The sequence below is a fragment of the Apis mellifera genome, linkage group LG3 (genome assembly GCF_003254395.2).
Source record: "Apis mellifera strain DH4 linkage group LG3, Amel_HAv3.1, whole genome shotgun sequence".
Classification (NCBI taxonomy): Eukaryota; Metazoa; Arthropoda; class Insecta; order Hymenoptera; family Apidae; genus Apis; species Apis mellifera.
The window spans coordinates 4126499-4147866 of record NC_037640.1 but is presented as its reverse complement, the minus strand read 5'-3'; the positions used below and the strand labels follow the sequence as shown (position 1 = coordinate 4147866).

The following is a 21368-nucleotide window of genomic DNA, read 5'->3' as shown; positions in this document are numbered from 1 at the left end:
AATCATTATTGTTAATTTTTTACAAGGTTGTTTTTTTTATTTATCAATTTGTGTAAGAAAAACACTTCAGTTGGATGTTAAAATACAATTTATCATAGCATATAATTTGCAATTCAATTTGTATTCAATTAGCCTCAAGTATTAAATTACATTAAATAATAATTATATTACATACAACAAATATTATGTATTTAAAGCCTATTAAATATATTATGCGTATTGAATATCATTACTATATTAAATTATTTTATACAACATTATTGAATAATCTACTGTGATACATATTCTTAAAATATGGAACCTGTCATATAATACAATAATAATTTTGATAAACTGTAAAGTGATCAATCACAAAAGTGAAGAATCACGTTTGAGTTTCCCAACAACCTCTTCGACAGAGAAACGAATTCGACAATGGTCCAAAAGGATGAGAAATTGGTTCGTTCAATGTAATTAACCAAGCACCAAGCTTTCTCGAAATTATGTCACTTAACCGCGCGGCAAGCAAGTTAATCACTGGAAGAACACCCGAAGAAGATGTAAATTGTCCCTCTCTCTGTGTTGTCTGTTGTTTCTTGCTCTCTTGCTTTGAATAATCCCCAGCCCGCTTCCGGTTTCCACCGCGGATTCGCCGGATTTCGTGCTTCTCAGCCGCTTGCTTTCCTTCAACTTGACGATGGAAAAAGTGGTTTCTAACAGATTGGATATTCATGAATCACCTGTCTTCGACATTGCTTGCATAAATTATTTAGAAATCTGTTGTGATATTTGATATTTTTAACGTTTTATTTTTTTTTTAATTATTATCAAAGAATTAACGATATTAGATTAATATATTAATATATTAAAAATATTCATTATTTCTTAGAAATATTTTATATATGATTATAAGCTTTTTGGAATTGGTTCGGTTTGGAAAATTACTGATTTTTTGTCTTTTGACTTTATTAAAAAATTTTCGTGTAACAATTTTTCAGCTTCGTTACATTTATGACCATTAATTTCCTCTTTTGCATACGAGATTAAAATCGATTTAACACGGCAGATTTAAATTTAACTTGCTCAACTTGTTTAATTTTCTAATTGCAGAAGAAGATATTAATACGGGAAATGTAATCATCGAACGATGATATATCAAGCAAATCCATCAAAGAATTACAACCGTGAATCGATATAGCGATATCTCCTTCGAGGATGGAAAATCATATTACAAAGAGAGACAGGAAAAGAAAAAAAAAAATCAGCGGTGGTGGCAGCATTTCCTCACGGATGATCGAACGTATCGATAGTCATCGAGCAATTCCTCGCTACCAAACTGATGAAAGAAGATTATTAATCACCGGAAATTACGCTCCGCTGATTTACCAGCGAAAAATGGGGGATGAAAGTTGCTTTCGAATCGGGAACAAACGGAGGTTGAGAAGGGGAGGGGAGGGGAAAAAAGCGAGTTGAAGAGAGAAAAAGAGAAGAGGGAAAGAAAACGGCGGAAATGGAAGGAAGAAAGGCACCGGGTGTATACACAGAAGGACTCGCGAAGAAGTCTATAGAAAGCTGGAATAGAGGAAAAACACGAGGTTGCTCTCGCTTGCTCCAATTGACTCGCCAAGTAGTTCCATCCTCCTTCAACCCTTTTCAGCCGATAAAAGAATCCTCGAGAAGGGCCATGAGCCCCAGTGGAGACTGGACGACAAAATCTGATTGGATTATTTGCTTACAGAGGCCCCTTCGGAAGCCTCTGTACAAGGTGTTTTTAAAACGTTTGCTCAAGCCTTTCGGCCTCCCTCTCTCTCCCCTCTTTTTTTTCATTCCTCTTTTGAATTTTAAAGCTTAAAGGTTTCATGATGTGAAATCTGCTCTACCCTCTGGCAAATCATTCCGTATTTTTTTTTTTGCAAGTTTTTTGCGGATTTTGTGGAAAACTTGACTTTGTTTGATGAGATAAAATGAAAGAGAGGAAGGTGGAAGAGGAAGATTTTATTCTTTGATCGTATTGAGAAGGTTGAACGTTTGAGAAGGTAAAAAGAAAGTTTTTATTTTGATTCTTTGGTATATTTCTAAAGGATTTTAGAGAAATGTTGGATATATTGTTGAAAATTGAAAGATTTGTAATGACGGAGATTTTAATATTGTCGAATTAAAAATTTGGAATATAAATCAAGGTGTGATAAAGTTAGTAACTTAACGTCACTTGGATCGAATGTTCAGGCTTTCAACTGAAATCTGGATTAATCCTTGCCAGATCTTACCTGAGATCTAACTTAGTTGAGTTCTAATCCACACCTGATCCAAACCTAACCTACTCTAATCCAGTTGAGGTCATACACCCAACTAAAACCTAATCCCACTCTGTGGAAACCCTAAATAATATCCAAGCTACTCTAATTCCTACTGAAATTTATCACTCCTTTTTTTATTCTTTCAAAGAACTCAATATCAAGAAGAAATATTGAGTTCTAAGTAATAGGGCTTAATAAAGGCTTTATTATTAAAACGTTAATATATATGTTGATGAAAGACAAGAAAACTTTGTTGAATTCTTGTGATAAAATATAAAGATCTAAAATCTATTTCTTTCTTCTTTAAATTATATATTAGAAGCATAAAAATAATATGAAAATTTTGAATAAATATGTGCATTATGGAAAAATGAAAGAAACTTTTAAAAGTAATATTTTGCATTCTGCAATAAAAAGTATTTCACCAACAACCAATTATGTTACAATTCAGATTCATCGTGAACAATATCTCTCTGGTTTCTTCAAGCTTAAAGAGAAGAAGAATATGACTGGTCATTGGATTGATAAATGGGGACCATTTAAAAGGATCTGCGTGCACTTTACATCTAGATTCCTTGGATCCTCTTGCATGGAATATTTCGTTCTCAAATGGCCAGTTACTACTATACTCGACAACCCTTGGAATCACCTCATAAAACAACCATCTTCGAAAATATCGTCTCGTTCGTTGCATCTTTATTGCATTCTTTTGAATAATACATGTTTGCTTTATTGCGTTCGAAATTTATTAAAATTGATTTATGAATATTAGATCGTTCTGTAAATAATTTTGTTTATTCTTTATTTATTGAACTTTTAAAATAAAATTCATCTGAATAATTAAACCAGTAAACTTTGATACAAAAAAAAAACAAGTAATTGCAAATTGCAAAAAGCTTTTTCTGTAATATATTTTACATTTATAGAAAAAATATGTAGTAAAAATAAAAGATATTATAATTAAAATAAAAACTTCTTTAAACAAAATCTTTGAAAACAGATTACATAAATTAATCAATTTTAAAAATTCAGATGGATATTATTTTACTATTAAGCTCTTAGAATGATAATATTTATTAAATAATCCGATAAAATTTTTATAGACCTCTTCATTCTCATAAAAATCGTACGAATCATTAAGAAGAAAAACTGTATCATAAAATTCTCCAGATAGATCAATGTACAACATTTGATGAAAAAGATACCAATGGAAAGATCGTTCGAAAATTCGCGACATTGCGAGAGGTGAGAATGGTTGCTGTTAACGAGCAGAAAATTGCCAGAAAACACGGTATATCGCGATTTGAAAACTCCCGTAGTGAACAGACGGTGAACCAATATCGTGAATTTCTCGAAACTGGAGCATCGTGCCTGTGGAGTTCGATACGCGAGGCTGTTGAAAATTTTCCTGAAAAAACAAGAATTATATCGAAACTCGTTTTAAATGAAAAATCTCCTCCTCGAGTTTTCTTCACGTCTCGCGTGATCTTTTTTTTTCTTAAAATTTATATTAATCTCTTTTAATCTTAAATCTCTTCATGATAAAAATGGCTATAATATGTAATTGAAAATGCAGAAGCAAGGTAAATATTTGTTTAATTTTCTAATTTTGTATATTTGTTTAAGAATTTAAATTTATAACGTGTTCTTTTTTTATTTTCAAGGAATTAATATTTGGTTTTCATCGGAATTATTAATTCTTCGAAATATTTTCGAAAAAGTAAAAGAGAATATTCGTTGGAAAAGTTCAAAGAAGCAATAAGTTTCTGAAGGAAATATTCATAAGAAATGAAAAATTTTTCAACTCCAATTTGTCGAGTTTAAGAATTGAATTATTAAAACTTTTGAAGTTTTTAAAATTTAGCACAATGTTTTTTTTTAATCATCTTTAATTTATATTTAAATAACTCTTTGATAGCAATTATAAAATAATGCTATAATAATAATAATTGCTTGAAAAAATTTATATTCTGCTGAATTTTTAAATACTTCAACAATAAGAGAAAAGAAAAAAGAGTAAGAAAAAATCAGTATGTTATTTCTTACATTCGATTCAAATATCCAGATTTTTAAAAATCATTCAATATTATTAGTACGTATTAAATAATATTATTTTAGTATTTAATATTATTAATTTTATAATTTTTTAATTTCAGCAACTTTTCAACAAATTTATTGCTTTTGTGATCTGTATTTTCAATAATTTCTCCATTTAAAAATACGTACCAAACCACACGTTCGAATTGCCGCGTCGAATTCAAATAAAGAGCACGTATCGTAAGGGCGGGAAAATTCAAATTGCCCTTAAGTCGCGTACGACGACGCGTGTTTTGCGTCTAATTTCGTTCATCCGGCTTTTATTTATTCCATATACATAATTCAATGTCTCGCCAACGGAGGAGAAGCCTGGTCCTGGGGAAAAATTTTCTCGCGAATAAAAGGGGAAAGGAAACGCGGATATACCGAGGGACGATGGAGAGAGGATTTCTCCCTTTAACGCCTGGTAACGGTAGCGAGAAGTCGACAAGAAGGAGCGGACACGAGTGAGATGTAAAATTTAATTTCTACCTAAGAGGATGGAGGGTTAAGACAGGAAAAAAAAAGTAAAAAGCGAGAAACGCTTGGGGGTAGCTTTTGTTTCGCGTTGAGAAAAAGTGTTCTAGTTGTAGGGAAGCCTTCTTTTTTCTTTTTTTCTTTTTCTTTTTTTCTTTTGGTTCGTTAGAAAAAGATTCGATTGTTCAGAGGATAATTGAGGGATGGATTTTAAACGGTTTTGTGAAGAAAACATTATGTTTGCGTCGTGCTTGGAGTAATAGATTGTTTAGCGAGTTGGTTTGTTGTTGGATAAAATTTCTTTGGAAGTATTAATTCGATAGATAAAGTTAGAGGATTTGGAAAAAAATTATTTTCGATTATCGTTTTGTAATAATAAATAATTGAAATTAATAATGAATATAAATTCTCTAATATAATTTTTTCAAATTATATTTTGCACTTTGTTTTGTAATTGAATTAAAATAATAGAAATAATATAAAAATAAAATATAATTATTTTTAATTCATATTCGCAAACAGTTAATAATTACTATTAATATATATTCACAAATATTTTCCAATGAAACAATTCTATCGATAAACATAAACTATGTCACAATAATCTATTTTCTCATGAATTCAATTATCTCGTGCAAAGAATATAATTCTAACAATTCAATTAACATAATACTAAAATCAAATTACAAAGAATCATCGAAAAGACTTTGTCGATAGCTTTCACTGTTCCCCAAATCCCGCCACCCCTTGCCAATTTATTTCCAGACAATTTGCGGTTGAAAACAGTTTGATCGCCGAATCCCTCTAATTGCCGCAACAGCGGGGCTGAGATTAATAAAACACAGCTCGTTCCTGTTTCGCTGATTTTCATTTTACGAACCGTGCTCCGCGATTTTTCCGGTCGATTTAAAATGGGGCGACCGGAAATCTTTCCTCCCCCGTTCCATCGATTCGTTCGAGTAATAAGCGATTTATTGCCGGCCAATTATCATAATTGATTTAGAGGGGAATCGACGGAGGGTGGAGAGAAATTTTGGCATCGTTCGGGTTCCTCGTTAATGCATCGTTAATGTAAAAGCTAAATCACTCCCACGGGACATCGCGTGCTTGTTAAGGGAGTCGTTGGTTAGCGATGGGAAAATGGTAGATTTTTTGGTAATGGTGCAAGTATTAAATTTGATGAAAAGATTCAATTTTTATTTTACTTTATGTATTTTGTTTTTAATATTCTTTTTTTATGTATTTTTTTATTTTTATAATGATTTATTTTTTATAAATTATCTTATTCGTTCATTCTTATTCATAAATTGATTATTGGGGAAAAAAATTGAAGAGAGAATTTAAATTATGATTTCATATCTTGTTTCAGCAGATATTTGTTTTGTATATTTCGTGTAATTGAAGTATCGATCAATTTTTATAGTGTAAATATAATGAAATATTGTTTGTTTTTATTTAATTGAAAAAATGGATTTATCTAATTGTTCACATTTATTATTTGAATTTATATAAATTCGTTTTTTTTTTCGATTCAATATAATCATTGTAAAATTGTATACACCCAATTTTATTCACTAGAATCATACCATCTTTAATTATTCACCAAAATTATTAGAATTTTAAATTAATATATATTCTCATCTTTTTTTTCCCTATTTGTTATATTCAAATCTATAATTTTATTCTTTAAAATCATAACCAATTAAATTCTTAATAAAAACTATTATATAAATTGTAAAATAAGAATCCATCAAATTTATCCTTTTTTTCTTTTATTCACATATCTATTTATTAAAGTCACGTTTTTATTCCACTATAGAGTACAGCCGAAATTTCACTAGTTCGCTTTTTAAAAATCAACCTATAACCTCAAATTAATAGAACAGTTACAGTCTTCAATGGCCGACTAGATCCGTGTATAAAAAAGTAGATTCTTTCTTGTTTCGTTAAACAAGGGTTACAAAGTGTATATTGGAACGAGAGGAAAATTTAATAATCGAGTGTTCGTAGAAACGATATAACGGGATATCGTAAACGCGATGGAGAAAGGGGCCGTAAGAAGGTATGATCTCGAGAAAGGCAAGACTCGGTGGTGGGCACGTACGTTTCCTTATTCGCAAGCAAAAGCTTCACGTGAACAACCGTCTAAGATTAGAATCGTTCTCGTCGGCACTTTCGTCAATGTAACTTGCAAGAACTGTTATCGTTGAAATTCCACCGAGACGAGAGACGTATACGGTATTGGGGTCCATGAGATCCAGTTTTGTGAATCTGGATGGGCTGTTTGGAAAGGAATTTTGAGATGAGCATTGTATAAAAGGATTATAAGAAAGTAAGTAGTATTTGGGATATTATGGAGAATTTTCGAAGATGAAACTTTGATTATTTGTAATAACGAATTATGAAATGTTTGAATTTAGAATAGATTTTCCATTGAAAAAGATAGGATTAATGTTATGGATTAATGAAATAGTTTATAAAAATATGCTTCAGATGTTAGAGGAAGAATTTTTTAAGATGGAAATGTATGTAATTATAATAATGGATTGTGAAATTTTGGAATTTAGGTTAGTTTTGTATAGATTGTCTAAAAGGATTGTATTGATTATAAATAGTTTGTGAGAATATATTTAAGAAATAAAGATAATTTTGTTAATGGATTATGAGATATTTAGATTTAAGTTAGATTTTCTTGGATAGAAATTTTTGTGGATGTTAGAGGAAGAATTTTTTAAGATGGAAATGTATGTAATTATAGTAATTGTGAAATTTTGGAATTTAGGTTAGTTTTGTATAGATTGTCTAAAAGGATTGTATTGATTATAAATAGTTTGTTGTGAGAATATATTTAAGGAATAAAAATAATTTTGTTAATGGATTATGAGATATTTAGATTTAGGTTAGATTTTCTTGGGTAGAAATTTTTATGGATTAATAATGAATAGTGAGTTATGAAAATACATTTACATATTATGGATTTTTAAAGATAAAAATATGTGTAATTATAATGAGATTTAGGTTTAGTTTTAGGTTAAATTTTGACTTTAATTAGATTTGAATTTAAGATAAATAATTTAAAGATAAAAATATGTGTAATTATAATGAGATTTAGGTTTAGATTTAGGTTAAATTTTAACTTTAGTTAAATTTGAATTTAAGATAAATAATTTAAAGATAAAAATATATGTAATTATAATGAGATATTTAGATTTAGGTTAAATTTTAACTTTAGTTAGATTTGAAAACTTTTATGAATTAATATGAATAATGACTCATAAAAATGTACTTAGATTATAAATTTTTAAAGATAAAAATGTGTATAATTATATAATAGATTGTAAAATCATTGAATTTGGATTAGATTTAGGATTGTTTATTTGGATTAAAAAAAATATTGTTTTTAATTATTATATTTAATTATATGTAGATTAAAATATTATGGAGAATTTTTTAAGATGAAAAGATATAGTAAGTTAAATTTGAATCAAGTTTAAAATAGTCTGTTTGAATTAAAAAAAGGTAATATTATTGATTATTATTTATTCTATGAATTAAGAATTTATAGAATAAATAATAATCAATAATATTACCTTTTTTTAATTCAAACAGACTATTTTAAACTATTTTAATAATTTATTCTATAAATTAAGAATTTATAGAATAAATAAATGTAAGGTATCATGAAAATTTTTTGGAAATGTATTGATAATGAAGACAATTATAATAGATTATGAAATCTTTGGAAGAATTGAATAAGATTTGGAATAATTTATTTAAATTGAAAACAAGTTAATATAGTTGACCATTATTTTAATTTATGTAAAAAAAGAACGTAACAGATAAAAATTTATATAAATTTAATTATCATAACTTATTATTATTTGAAAATCTTATCTTTCTATCAATTTTTACTTTAATGTAAGAAATCATAATTTTTTTTTTTCAAAAATAAGTATATTTCTATTTCTATATCTAGAAATTATAGAAGTCTAATTTAACCTAACCTATATTATTATACAGGTTATTATATTATTGTCAAATAATGTTTTATTATTATTATCATTATTCTATTTAATTTTCGATATAAGAATTTATTTCAGAAGCAAATAAAATTTCTATTATAAATATATATGTTATAATTATATATATAATTATTAAATATCAAAGATCAAATATAAATCAATGCAAACAGTGCATCAATTGTATTTCACAATGTTCTTTCATTTATTTAGAAATATTTGCGAAATCATCGACATAAAATGATTCGATATTGCTAAAAAATGAAATAATTGAGAAATGAATCATTCCAAATGAGATTTTTCTAGAAAATTTCTGATATTTCAATTTGTAACTCGGTAAAATTATATCATTGTTTTTGGTCGTTAGTTACATTGGGTTATCAACTATCGTAATCCAATTTCCGTGATCCAGAAATTCGTTTCAAATGGCCGCGATAATAAAGGAAACATTCCATTGACACGATTCTGAATATTGAAAATTGCTTTTTAAATTCATGGAACAGATAGTTCTTTTTCTACTTATGTCACTAGTATTTTAAATTTATGATAAATTAAAATTATAGAAATAGATTAGAAATTGGTCGGATTGAAAATAATGATAATTAGATTATTTTATCGTGCTTCTGGGAATAATTATTTTGATAACAGGAATTGCATAATTTATATTAGTTATTAGTTATTATATTAGAGAAAAATCCTACAATGGAAATTCTGTCGCGTAATGATAATAAATGGATATATATATGTATTTCATTAGAATATGCATTCTTCATAAATGAAAAATTTTATTGAAGATAAACCATTCAAATAGAATAATGGAAAATATTAAAAATTGAATATTAAATATTGGATTAAGAATTAGCGTGTATCAGCTTTATATATAACACAGAAACAACTTCACTTCACAAAAGTAATAAAATATTTATTTCAAGATTTCTTCATTCATTATTTCTGATTAATTCCATCTCTTTGAAAAATTATTTCATATAATCCATTGTACTCTATACAAAGATATATTCCTTTTAAGATACCAAGATAAGATTTTCATTATATTCACAATCAAATTACTACTTTCAAAATTTCAAAAAAAAAATAATAAGAGAGAAAGAAGAAAAGAAAAGCATGGACAAAAGAAGCGGATGGAATATATAAAGAAAAAAAAAAAAAGAAGATATATCCATTTTCTTCTTATGTAGACAACCCTTTTAAACCTTATCCTAGGAAATTCGCGATAAGTTTTGCAAGCGAAGGGAGCACTAAGAGAAAACAAAGAGGCAGGAAGAAGCGTGCACACGGGCGACCAAGTTCCCAAGGGAGGAATTCGTAGTGGAGAAGTAAAGCTTCTTCGGTGTGGCCGCGTTCCCTTGAATTACTGGTGTCTCAGCGCCCTGGGAAAAATACCCTGAGCAGGGATCGCGTAAATGCTGAATGAGACGCAAAAGTAGGAATGAACAACGTAGCTTGTTTCTACTCCGTCTGGTTTCTAAAATGCGTGCACGATGGATCCTGTTTCACAAATTCGCTTTAGAGGTTGTTGGAAAATTTATCGTTTCTTTCGTTCGGTTTGGAATGAGACCATTTTCCAAAATTTAAATGAACGATATATTTTAAATATATGTATTTTTAAAATTGTAATATATATAATTTTTTTTTTTTAATTATTATTTGAGAATTTCAGTTTTAATATTAACTTTCAAGATTTAATTTTTTATGAGAAATCTTCTATCTTAATATTTGTATCTTTTTAAATTCTAGGTTTTTATAAAATTTTCCTAATTTATAGTTACAATTTATATTTTCCAATATTTTATCGTCTATCATTTATTAAATCGCATAAAAATATAATCATTCCCTTAAAATAAAATGCTATCATCGATACAAAATTTTACAAATTTTTATCGATTATCAATATTCCCTTTTTCCCCAAACGAAAATTCATTATCATCATCGTAAATAATTATACTCCCTTAAAAATAAAAAAAATGAAAAAATTATTAAAATTCCATATCGATCAACCGATACTTTTTTCCTCTTCCTAAAATTATTAGATAAAACGAATCTCTATTTATCGGTGTTATCATCGATTCATCTATTGCAAACAACCCTGTCTCAATTTCTTTTTTCTTTTTTCTTTTTTCTTTTTTTTTTTTTTTACAATAACAAACACACGATACACGATCCCCGATAAATTGGATTACCGTGTACCGGTGGAATTCACGCGGATAAAGGCGGAGCCGGCTCGTGACAGAGGAGGATTCGTCGGATGACATTTTGCAAGGATAATTCGAGGGAAAATTCGTCGAACATCCGATGTACATTGTGCCAGTGTACACGCTTTGCGTGCAAACGAGATTTTCTATTGTCGATGGCCGCGTATTGTCCATTATTTAATTACAGAAAATTAGCGAACGATAAATGGCCGGCTTATTAATGCACAGCCCGATGATATTTGATAATCCCATTGCGTTTGAGCAATTGGAGATGTTTATTACAGGGCCGTGAAGCCTTGTTCGTTTGCGTACTTTGATCCGCCATTATTCTCTGTAAATCTGTATCTTTGATGTTATTTTCCTTTTCCTTTCTCTCTTTTTTTTTTCTCTCTCTCTAATGGAAGAAGTTTACATAATTCTTCTCGTGTCTTTTCTTGAAATTGATCGTAAATCTGTATCTTTGATGTTATTTTCCTTTTCTTTTCTCTCTTTTTTTTTTCTCTGTAATGGAAGAAGTTTACATAATTCTTCTCGCGTCTTTTCTTGAAATTGATCTATTATTTTCATTGAATTGATTATTGGAAAATTAAAAGTTTTGGTAATTTTGGGATTTAGATTCAGAAAATTGTAGAATATTTAATTGGGTATAGATTCTTTTGTAATAAGTATAGATTTCTTTAAATTTTGAAAAAATAAAGATTCTAATGTATTTTTATACCTTTTCAGAGAGAGATGAGCATTGACAAGGATCAATCTTTTATTTCTTTGGTCGATGGAGAAAGGATCTTTTTTTTTTTTAATATAAATTTGCTGATACAAAAGAGGTTTAACCATCTTTAATTATATTCATAATGTAGTATCCATGTGAGTATCTCTTTACGCTGTTTAACAGAATTTAGATGAGATTAATCTTTGGACGACGAGCAAGTAATGTTGAAAAATATCTCTGAATAATCATTCGGGTCACGTATTCGTGCAATTTGACAATTTTACGTCGAAGTTAAACAAGTTGGCTCACGGTAAGATTAGATACAAGTTGCATCGTAAACACCAACTTCCACTTCCTTGTAAACTTTGCAAAGAAATTTCTTCGTGTTGCAAGCAATCCAATGCAACGGAACAACTTTCTTGTTGATCTTTCAAACAATTAAAAAGATATATACTGATAAATCCGTGACATGGAGAATGGAGTAATCCAATATGTAAATCTAAAATCGTAAACAACAAGTATTACATGTACAATTTATAAGGATGCATGATATCCATAATTTTCAAATAATCTCTAATAATAAATGAAAGTTTTATTTCAAGTTCTCGAATCGAAACACGTAGCGTTATATAAATAATGTTGAAATCTGAATGCATCAATTTCACTATAATTCTCATCTTTCCATCTTTTTTAAATCTTAAAATTAAATCATTTAAATTAGTAATTTATTCGTGATTTTTCACACATGCATTTATTACACGTATTCATTTGAAAAATATTGCTTTCAATTTCAAATTCCTTTCGAAACTATCGATGACTCGTCATCAAAGATGTAGTTGAAATTTGAATGCATCAATTTCACTATAATTTTCGTCTTTCCATCTTTTTTGAATCTTAAAATTAAATCATGAAATTAGCAATTTATTCGTGATTTTTCACACATGCATTTATTACACGTATTCATTTGAAAAATATTGCTTTAAATTTCAAAGTTCCTTTCGAAATTATCGATGATCAAAGATTATCAAAGATCGAGAATTCTATTCACGATACACAGTGTTAAGTATACGTATACAAAAGAGTTAAAACACTTGGCGCGCTCGCGTAATATTTATAAGATAATCGGATCAATTGTGGCAATAAATGTTGGGAACGCGATATTATTGATAAAGTCGAGGGGCGAATTAACGGGATCGGCCGGCAGATAAAATTGCAAAGTAGCTTAATCTCGTTGTTGCAAATTATTCTCATCGATGGGGGGAGAAAAAAAAATAAATAAATAAAAATAAAAAAAACGCGTTATAACGAATCGGTTTTTGCCTCGCTTATTTCTCCCCGCGATAGATATTTCAAATATTAAAAAAAAAAAAAAAAAAAGAATAAATAAATATTTCAAAAAAAAAAAACAGGCCATCATAGAGTAATAAAAAGAGAAAATTGTTTATAAAGTCACGAATCACTATGACGTGAAATTCAAACAAGTTACATTTCACAAAATGAACAGAGACGGAAATAACAATTGTTTATGTCATTTTTGTTTTTTATTTTATTTTATTTTTTTTTTCTTTTTAATATAGTTTTGAAAACGTAAACTAAAAATGATTCGAAGGTAGAAAATGTTGTATTGAAATATCTGCAACCTTTATCACGATGGACGACGATCTGATGAAACGTGTTCGTGTTTGAAATATGTTTGCATTGTTGATATTTTGCGGCGGAGAATCGAAATTCGTTTCGTTACATGGTGTTGTCATACATATAAAAAAAAAAAAAAAAAAAATGCGAGAAAAATAATCGTGTAATATTTTTCACGTTATATATACGTATATGATAAAAATCTTTAAATTTACAAATCTGCAGAATTAATTAATAGAACTTATTAAATTCATAAAATTATTATTCCAAGATGAATCATCGTGTTGCTTTTATCATTTTATCTCTGTGGATTATAAAATTACAATATATCATATCGAATTTTCCTCTCTCGAATATATGATTCGTATATTCGTGAATCGAGATATATCGCGTGGATAAGAAAATATTTGTTTCAATTTCCTCATCGATAAGAGATAAAAAAATTTGATAGGGGAAGGGGGAGTAATCTAAACCACATAAAGGACGAGGAGGAGCTTAGCTCCATTTATCGAATGTATGCTCGAGCTGGCAGGACAGGCACTCTTAATTAATTAACCGATCGAATTCACGTGCGCCGGAAATGCCAATTAGTATCCTCTCTCGTTTCCACGATTTCGACGAATTGAAATTGCTGGTTGAATCGCTTATAAATTTCGTCGAAATTCTTTATCCTGAAAAAGTACATCTCGTACCATGTTTTCCTATTATATTAATTTCATCGATCTTTTTTTTTTCTCAATTTTTCCCTAAAATCCCTTTTCATTGAACTTACGCTAATACAATATTTTCTTCTGTTTCAGGTACTGTCCATGCGTATTACGAAGCTTAATAAAATTAGAGAATTCCTTACGGAGCCATTCCTTTCGGAACAGCACAATAATTGTGAGTAATTTTGAAGTATTATTTTCTTGAAGAATAAATTCAAATTCTTCTTGTCGATTTTTTAATCTTTAACATGTCATTATTTAATGTATTCTTTTAGATACGATTATATCTGTCGCGTGATTTACTTTGAAATTTCATTAAAAATCAAGAAAACTTTAAACCGTTATAACTTCGAAGATAATGACTTGCAATCGACGAATGAAAGATCATTAGAGGCGCGAAAGCTCGCTCTTTAAAACTCTTTTTAATTTATCTCGATACGAGTTCCGCTTCCCGAGATATCGTCGCGTAAAGAGAAAGATAATTTTTAATCGTTTCGACCATCTTCTTATCGGTTGCTCGGATCTCACCGACCTATCCCAAACAAACAAACGATTCCTAGAAAAACGTAATACTTTTCCAGGGAAAAGTTTGAGTTACGAGTTCATCCGTAATTTCTGCACTGTGTTAATGAATACTTGGAAACCTTGCAATCTGAATATTTGAGATAAACAGTTGAGACTTAAATTTTTTTAATTTTCTTCTCATATTTTCCATGTGAAAGTTTCTCAATTGCCTTTACGTGACGTATGTTTTCTACATTCGAATATTTAAAATAACTTATATCTTTTAAACTTAACAGATAACAAAATACATTACAATTGAATACGATTGATAAAGATCTCGTGCAAACTTTTCCACAAAGTTAAGAATGGAAAAAAAATTCGTAAAAATTAGCGTCACTTAGGTCGATCGGAACAACAATTATTGGATGGGTTTGCACGACTATGCCAACACACTCGGGCGAAACACGAGACGGGATGAGCGGCGTTAACCGGATAACGCGGAAAATTGAAAGGATGAATTATTGACAAGGGGTGGCCGCGCCCTCCCCGTAATACCAACCCTTGCCCTGGCCTAGGTGAAACACCATGTTCCATTACTTTTTAACGCGCCTCGAAATCGTTGATCATCGTTGACCCGTGCTCGATTCCCCGGAAACGAGCCGTTTTCTCCGCCCGATCGCGCGCTTTTTCGCGCCTAGATGCCCTGCCGGCCAACACACGGATGGATACGATTCTCGTCGCCCCTTTTCCCCTTTTTATGCAGCTCGGAGATATTCGAGAATGATTTATTTTTCGTTGGCTTCGTGTTGTCGAGTGGCAATGATTTGAGTTCCTAATAAAATCTGTAAAACAATATTTCGCGTAGAAAATTTGGATTCTTTTTTTTATTCTATAAAGTAATGAATTAATTTTATCAATAAATTATTTTTCTTATTACCAGATCATATGTAACAAAGAAATTAGCAGGAAATATCTTTCTCCAGTTTATAAAAAAATTATCAATTCAGAATGGAAACATTAAAATTGGGATCATAAAACCAGAAATATATATATATTAAAGAAAACACTTGTAAAATTGATACAAAAACGAACACGGTTAACGAGCCAATTATCTTGGAAGCCTCATTAAACATAGGACACGTGAAATCTCGTTGAAACGTGGCAAAAACCTGCGGCAGAGTAGAAAGATGAATGCAGTTTCGGTGGCAAGAAATCGCGATGGTCACGGAGGGGAGGGGAGGGGGAGAAAAAAAAGGGAGAGAATTCCCTCGAACCGGTGCGGATCGCGAATTTTCCCGATTTTCTCGGGCATAAATCCAGCGTCCTCTTTTTTTTTTTCCCCTCCTCTTTTTTTTACAACGCCAACTCGCGCTTTTTAATAAAACCATTCGACCACTGTGCCTCTCCTGATGAAATATCGTCTCCAGCGTTCTCCACCTACGCGGCTACTACCTAACCCCCTTCTTCCGGTCATCCACCTGCGCACGGGTTGACCAACGCATCCTTCTCATTCTCTCAACCCTCGTTCGAAATTGATGAAATTGCGACTCGAAGGTTATTTAATCGTCGTTTTAAATATTCGACACGCGTAAACTCTCTTACTTTTATTCTCTTAGGAAGATCCTTTCAATTCCTCTTTCCTTCTTTCTATTAATTCTCTTTTTGATTCAATAGAAATTGAAATTCTAATTTCGGGACGTTGAATTTGTTTATAATTAATAATTGAATATACTTCGTCATACTTCAACTCGCTTTCCTCTTCCTCTATCCAATTAATAATCTTATAATATTTAATATTTCATCGTAGCAAGGATAAATCAATCCACCAATTTTATATTTGGTGGAAATTTTCCAAAAAATAAATCTTTTTTCTTTTTTTCATTTACAAGTCGAAAGTTTCGTATCGCTCTTTCAACCTTCTCCAATCATCCTTCGTGGTTCCACGCGCTTCGATTCGGATTTCCATCCCCTGTTCGTCTTTCGAACGATGAAGCCGGGCCCCCTCGTAATTTCCGCGGGATCGCAATTTTCCCTCGCGCCGGAACCGTTTAAATTCCCCCCCATTAATGCCATACGTTCTCTTTCGGCCTCGTTATGAATATTCTCACCTGGTCGCACTTGCGTTCCCACAGGGGGGAAGGAAAGACGAGAAAAAAAGGAAGGAAGAAAGAAAGGAAGGAGGAGGGAAATATCGTGGCTTGGAATTGTACGAGGATGCGTATTTTATATATATATTTCTCTCTTCTTTTTTTGTCTTTAATTTACAAAATCAGTTTGGATCTTGGAAATTATTTTGTTTTTTGTTAATTTATTTCATTATATTTTTGTATGCAATTGTGATTCAAAGATCGTATTTTATTTATAAATTATATATATTTTTCTCTTCTTTTTTTGTCTTTAATTTACAAGATCAGTTTGGATCTTGGAAATTATTTTGTTTTTTGTTAATTTATTTGATTGATTATATTTTCGTATGCAATTGTGATTCAAAGATCGTATTTTATTTATAAATTATAAATATTTCTCTCTTCTTTTTTTGTCTTTAATTTACAAAGTCAGTTTGGATCTTATTATTTTGGAAATTATTTTGTTTTTTGTTAATTTATTTGATTATATTTTCGTATGCAATTGTGATTCAAAGATCGTATTTTATTTATAAATTATAAATATTTCTCTCTTCTTTTTTTGTCTTTAATTTACAAGATCAGTTTGGATTTTGGAAATTATTTTGTTAATTTATTTGATTGATTATATTTTCGTATGTAATTGTGATTCGTATTTTATTTATAAATTATAAATATTTTTCTCTTCTTTTTTGTCTTTAATTTACAAGATCAATTTGAATTTTGGAAATTATTTTGTTTTTTGTTAATTTATTTGATTGATTATATTTTCTTGTGCAATTGTGATTCAAAGATCGTATTTTATTTATAAATATAAAAAGTAAATATATTTAATCACATCTTGACAATAATCGAAAAGATTAACACACGTTTATGAACAAATAATAGAAAAATAATCTGGAAGAGGAACAAATTTGAATTCGAGAAAATTGCTGCACGTTTCAAATTAATCCGCGTTATAGCGGAAAAGGTAATAAAAAAGAAAGAAAGAAATTCTTTTCGAAGGATTGAAAGATGGCGGATAAGCGAGGAACGAACGAACGAAACGAGGAGGGGAGGGGGGGGAGAAGAGAAGGGTTTCGGAAAAGTGAGGTCCGACTCGATCGGTATCCGGATTGAATTTAAATTCCTTATCGATCGAGCGATCCGGTCTTGGATATCGTTTATTTTTATCTGGATACGTAGCGTATTGCTGATTGCACAATCTCGACGCCCGAATTTCTATCGAATTCGCAACTTGTTGATTCATTTATAGGATTTGGCAATCGCCGCTATGCCACGCCAACTTTTGCACATCATACCTTTTGGTCCCGATCTCGGTCCAACGAGAAACGACACGAATTTCAATAACTGTTTTTCAGGATCCTTCTTTCAATATCCATTTTTAATTCGATTCGATAGTGTAAGTTCTCTCTCCCTCTATTTTTGTTTTTCTCTTTTAGTTTAATTCGAAGCTCAATTTAATTTCGTTCGCGAATGGATATTGCAGGTTTTTATTTTATTTTTATTTTATTATTATTATTATTATTTTTAATACCACTTTTATTGGGATAGATAATGGAATTTTCTTCATCCCTCTCTCTGTTCTGATCTAATTTGATGGTACGAATATTTCGCGAATAAGATTGTAGAATTGTACGATATGAATTTTTGCACGTGGAATGATCGTAGCATTCTACATTTTTTTTTTCGATGAAGGGTAAGAATATTAATCTTTCTAAAAGAATTTTCGAGACGAGATTCTTTTTCTGTGAAATTAATTTCGATGTAATCAAGACAAATATTTTTTCATTATAACTTTCGTTTGAACTCTTCAAGGATTTTTATAAATTTTCCATAAATCTTCCTTGATAAACGTTCCTGAAAAAAATATTTCCATCAAGTATCTAATAAAACAACGAATTAATAAACGACGAATATAATAAAAATTCTTGATCGATCTTTCGCGTCATAAAAATAAAAGATATCCCAAAAAATATATTCACCAAAATCATTCGTTGCAATGCGATAAAACGCAACAGAATTATACAATATATATATATACGGGACGCTTGACAAGCGCCATTCCAAATCTGCCCCCCCTCCATCGTTTCTCGATCGATCGAGGCCATTACCAACATCGATTACCAAACGTTTCCAAACGCAACGCGGCGTGGGACAAGCGTGATTTAATTCAATCATACTCAATTCCGTCACCCATCCATCCATCGTCGATTCATGATCCACAATGTTCAAACAATTTCACGTGAAGAAGAAGAAACTATCCCGGACGAGCAGCTCCCAATTTTCAACCAATGGATTTCCGTCTAACTTGGCCCAACTTACATCCGCGATTCCGGATTCAATAAACGGCGGCTGCAAAACGACGACTTGGACGATCGATGAACGAAAGCCGTAATGAAATACCTTTCGAATCTTAAAATCCCGCCCTCCTTTCTCTCTCTTTTTTTCCATCCCTCGAAGAAGAAGAAGAAGGGAAAACTTTCGAGGCTGGAATAGTTGGCGATAACACGGATAACCCGGGGCATACGCTCCTTGTTTCACGGTTTTCTTTTCGCTCTTTCGAACTCTCGACTGCATACCTGTGTCGGTATGTGTAACTGGAAGGAATTTCTAGATGGAAGTTTTTGGGTTGGAGAGGGAGGGACAGGGAAGGTAGAAGAAGAAATGGCGAAGGAATAGTTGGGAAGAAGTGGCAATAGGGGAAATGGGAATAGAGGGGGGGAAGTAATAAGAAAAATGTTTGAGAAAGAGTAAACGATTGTATTGGAGTAATGGAGAGAGAATATATTTTTTTGGATTAATATTGCAGAGAGAGTATGTTTGAGAATGGGGAATGAAAAAATGTTAAGTATGAATCTTTAAAGATATGAAGTAGAAAGGAATAAGAAATAAGAAAAACAGGATTGAAAAGAAGAGAATGTAAAGGTAGAGAAGAAGGAAAATTTTAAGCAAAGAGAAATTTAGTGGGACGGATATCTTTCTTTACTCTTCTTTTTTTTAAGAAGATATAAAAAGATACAACACGAAGAGTAGAAAATTAGAGAAAAATGGGGCGAGAATTAGAAATGGAAATGGAGAAAAAAAGGAAATGGAGATGTGAGAGAGAGGACGGAATATTAATAGATTATTAAAGGACAAAAAAAAAAAGAAACGGGGAGAGTCAAAGCGGAATGTAAAAAAAAAAAAAGAAGAAAGAAAAAGGGGAGAAAGGATGAAACATTGCGATAGTGAAAAATAGAGGAGGTGGGCAGAAGAAGAACGTGAAACCGTGAGAAAATCAAAAAAGGTAAAAAGTGAAATAGCGAAAAGCGGTGTGGCCGTGGAAAAAGGAGGAAGCGGATAGTGAAATATTGCAGCAATAAAAAAATAGCAAAATGTCAGAGGAAAATACTAAAACTATAAAAATATCAAAGACTCCTTTTTTTAGACGAGCGAAAAGAGGGAAAAAAAAAGAAATTCAAAATATAGAGGGCATCGATTAAAAGGAAAAATTGAATTACAACGATGGAATAGAAAATAAAAAATTATTAAATTAAATTATACCCGAATTAAATTATATTTCGAGAGAATCTTCCATACATTCATCTATTTATTTCTCTTTTGGCAAATGAGCACGATATTAAAATTAGAAAATATAACAAGTTAAAAATTAACAGTTGGAATAGAAAAATAGATCGGATCCAATTTTAAAAATAAGATTAACAATGTTACTGTCTCTCTTTTTGCCAATGTAATAAGAAAAGTTATGCGATAAATCTATTCGAAGGAAAAATTACTTTGGAACGTAATCTTTTATTCACCCTCGAAAGAAAGAATCAAACTACGTGGTATATTCACGTGGTATGTTATGAATAAAACATGATGCAAAAACAAAAACATTTCCCAATTGCCAATTTATATATCAGGAACAAATTTAAATATTAAACGTGGAATTATTCTCTAAGAATTCACAACATAATTTACGTAACAAAAGTACGAACAACATCGATGTTATGGATTATATTATACTTTAAAATAACGCGTTATACGATTCGCACAAAATTGGAGTACCGTGAAGGAAGCGAATACTTTTTAAATGCTAAATTATTAAAAATAATAATAAATTTATTTCCGGATAATTTAACAAATATATATATATATATATATATAAAGAGAAAGATAAGATCCAAGACGAAAGGAGCCAAAAAAGAATATGTGTCACGCGTTCGGATATAAAAGTAAGCCAGATCGTAAGAAGTAATAGCGTCTCGTAAACTTGGAACACGCGGTCCGTGATTCGACGAATATGTCTTTCTTATTATCGCTTAAGAATCGTATAGATTCTCCAAATGTGCCGGATTCGTCGATTTCTTTCACAGCGGGAATAATTTTTCAACGTGAAAAACACCAGATATTGGAGACATTCTTTGTATTTATGTTTTTCTCCCTAGGATGTTTACCCGTGTAACTCTTAACCTCACTTTTTCACAGCGTTGAAACGCGATACTTTTGTTTACATAATTTCTCTATGATTTTTATATTGGTATAAAATTTTATTCTATCGATTAATTATTACTAATTAATATTCGTGACGAATCTCATTTACATTTTGATCAAACAAGCAATTTATGAAGAGGTACGATTGAATTA

The 21368-nt window shown here is 30.4% G+C and overlaps 1 protein-coding gene across 11 annotated transcripts in view; it reads left to right on the top strand.

Moving 5' to 3' along the window:
- The window catches only part of LOC725894 (protein rhomboid), a 145740-nt gene that overhangs the window by 68279 nt on the left and 56093 nt on the right, over positions 1-21368 (top strand). For 10 of the 11 annotated variants that reach the window (XM_016911213.2, XM_026439617.1, XM_026439616.1 and 7 more), the window contains one exon: positions 14203-14284. The exons of the other annotated variant lie outside the window; for it this stretch is intronic. The gene's annotated coding sequence lies outside the window, so the exon portion shown is untranslated. The remainder of the gene's footprint in view (positions 1-14202; positions 14285-21368) is intronic. 11 annotated transcript variants of the gene reach the window in all.